We start from the raw sequence: 3576 nt of genomic DNA, 5'->3' as shown, positions 1-3576 counted from the left end.
CTTTCCTTCTCCCTCTCCCCCTTCCTTTCCCCCTCCTAGTAGGAGTAGGAAAGAGGGGAGTCCTACTCCTACTAGGAGTAGGACTCCTCCTCCTTGGCGCGCCCACAAGGGCCGGCCGGCCTCCCCCCTTGCTCCTTTATATACGATGGCAGGGGGGCACCTCTAGACACACAAGTTGATCTTGGTGATCGTTCTTTTAGCCGTGTGCGGTGCCCCCCTCCACCATAATCCTCGATAATATTGTAGCGGTGCTTAGGCGAAGCCCTGCGACGGTAGAACATCAAGATCGTCACCACGCCGTCGTGCTAACGGAACTCATCCCCGACACTTTGCTGGATCGGAGTCCGGGGATCGTCATCGAGCTGAACGTGTGCTAAAACTCGGAGGTGTCGTAGTTTCGGTGCTTGATCGGTCGGGCCGTGAAGACGTACGACTACATCAACCGCGTTGTCATAACGTTTCCGCTGTCGGTCTACGAGGGTACGTAGAAAACACTCTCCCCTCTTGTTGCTATGCATCACCATGATCTTGCGTGTGCGTAGGAATTTTTTTGAAATTACTACGTTCCCCAACAGGTCAGCCCACCGACTGCGGTGCCGGCGGCGAAGGCGGCGGGGTCTTCGGCTTCGGCCATGGCGGGGGCGGAAGGCGGGGGCAGCGAATGGGTGGCCACAGTTTTACATCACTTGTATCCCATGATGTAAATTTGCATCACAAAGTTTTCAATTTTACATCTCCGGGAGGCAGTGATGTAATTTTTTTTACATATGGACCATCTGTTGGAGCAGCGCTTTTTCTCTTGAAGCTCCAAAAGTTGGTTATTTTTACATATGGACCATCTATTGGAGATGCTCTAATTATGCATCCCTCCTTAATTTATTAAATTATAAGTAAAATTATAATAAAGTGAAACTACGATAGCCCATATCTTTAATCAAATATGGAGTTATACAATGATGACAAAGCAGATTAGTTGCATAATTTTATTAAATCTATCATGTTATGGTGGTAAGTATCTCCCAATGAACGGCAAATGATTGACTTGGCACATGTTTATACATGTTTGATAAATTTTAATTCTGCCTTGGTTGTATTGAAGTTTGTAGGTTATCAACATGTTTATGTTTTCTCAATAACATTACTACTAAAAATGCATGATTGTGGTTTCTATGCTCACTAGAGTGGTTGCTCCCAGTCTTTTCCAGACATTTTCCTATACTAAGCAGAAATACTAATTGTGCATCGAAAAATCCTTGTACCAAAGTTTATGTCATAAATTGTCCACTATGCCTACCTAGTCATGACTGAGTAAGGTCATTCCAAGTAAATTTTCATTGGCACAAAACTTAAAAATCACAAATTGTTTTCAATGACCAACCTTTTATTGTGTTGTAATACATTTGAAGTCTATGAACTTACGATTGTGGTAAAGTGGAGCATAAATGAAATTTAAGGCCCACCAAAAAGATGGAGAAGTCCAGACAAATTTTAGAAAAATGAGAAAATGCCATCTCCTTTGCCAAAACAATAAGCTCAATAAAAGAAAGAGGGGAAACCTCTTAAACTATCATGGGGGCAATAGAAGAAAAATGTATTACATCACATTAAGGAACCGCTTGCATTGCACGAGACATTTTAGTCCCATACCACCGAGGGAGAGGCACGACTACCAGCTTATAAGGAAACCCTCCAGTACTTTCCAAATACTAGAACCACATGAAGACTAGTGATACAAGCGCACGCGCCCACACACACACATATGGCGCGTGTGCCCGTGTGTATATCCGTGACTAGACTTAGGATGCTTGGTGCGACGACTGTCGATTCCTTGTTACTAACTACTTTTTTTGTTATACTAGCCAGTACATGGTGCAATGATCACCAATTTTTCTTAACCTTTTGAGTGCCACAATATGGAAGGCTTTGAGGAGAGCCAGCAAAAATACGACTGTCGTTGCAGGTCATGCTCATCGCGGAACTAGGTGTCCTTTAGAGGTGAATCTAGGGCATATTTGCGGTTGTTGATGAGGTTGGCCGGAAGACAGGTGTGATGGTGTTGGATCTCCTCGTGGCGAGCGCGAACGCTCACCGGGACCGGGGGCACGTGCATGCGGTCAACCGAGATCATACCTGGCCATGGGAAGCCCGGCCCGGCCGGCCCAGCCCGAAAAAGCCCGACCCGGCCCGGCCCGACGCTGCCCCCGGGCCGGGCTCGGGCCTAGATTTTGAGCCCGAAGGCCGGGCCGGGCCGGGTCCGGGCCCGTCGTTTTTGCATTTCTCTAAAGGTCGGGCCGGGCCGGCCCGAAGCCCGACGGGCTTTTATGTGTTCGGGCCGGGCTTGGGCCCAAAAAACAGGCCCGACGGCCGGGCCGGGCCGGGCTCGGGCCTGGGTTTTTTTCGTCGGGCTTGGCTAGGCCCGGCCCAAAGCCCGACCCGGCCCGAGGTATGGCCAGGTATAACCGAGATGCAAGTTGTCAACATCAGCAACAACTCGCAGCTTGAGGGGTGGGATCTCCCAAATAATCCTCGCTGGATTGGCAACCTCCGAGACTACATTGCCAAGAATGCTAGCGTCACTGGGACGCTCTCGAGATACCTCAGCTACTCCGGCACATTCACCGCCCTCGACACTCTCTCCTTGGCAAACAATTGGCTCACCGGCGAGGTTCTGATGATGTTCTCAAGCCGAACCCTCACTCACTTGGATCTGAGTGATAACTTCCTCTGGGGGCGTTGGACTTTATTGCAAAACTTCCGAAACATATTTTTTCCACATCGAAGACCTCCAGAAAAATATTCTTCCCATTTCCCCAAAGTAGGGGGGGCAGCACCCCCCTGGTGTTCACATTGCCAACAACGCTAGTGTCACAGGGATGCTCTCGCGTTTCCTCAGCTACTCCGACACGTTCACCGTCCTCAACACTCTCTACTTGCCGAACAACCTGCTCACCGGCATTTTCTGGCGATGTTCTCAAGCCGACCCCTCACTCGCTTGGATATGAGCGGTAACTTCCTCTCCGACCCGTTGGACTTCGTCGCAAAACTTCCAGAACTCCAAGAACTTCGACTCGACCGGAACGTCTTCAACGGGCCGTTACCCAACTTCAACGAACTATGGAGTCTCTAGGTGGTTATTGGACTATCATTCTCTATTTGATCAAAGGTTTGTTGTATTCTAGCATTCAAACTTCAAAATTATTCTTTTATCATCTACCTACTCGAGGATGAGCAATGATTAAGCTTGGGGATGTTGATACGTCTCAAATATATCTGTAATTTTTTAAGTATTCATGCTATATTTACATAATTCATATATAATTTTCCATATTGTTTACACAAAAGATACTGGGGTATGTCTAACACTTTTTTCCCGCCGGATGAAAAGGTCACCACAATGTTTCAACGTAAGTTACAAGGTTTGTGGTGTGTAAATTACCATGCAAACATAGAAATTTAGGTGGGGGAGGGTATGTTTCAACATTTTATTCTTCTCTTGGGTTAAAGTTACCATAATGTTTGTATATAAGTTATCAGATCTGTGGTGCATAAAATTACCATAATGTTACAAAGTAAGAT

The sequence above is a fragment of the Triticum dicoccoides genome, chromosome 4A, assembly GCF_002162155.2.
Source record: "Triticum dicoccoides isolate Atlit2015 ecotype Zavitan chromosome 4A, WEW_v2.0, whole genome shotgun sequence".
Lineage (NCBI taxonomy): Eukaryota > Viridiplantae > Streptophyta > Magnoliopsida > Poales > Poaceae > Triticum > Triticum dicoccoides.
The sequence above is the reverse complement of the archived record's forward strand: the minus strand, read 5'-3'. Positions refer to the sequence as shown.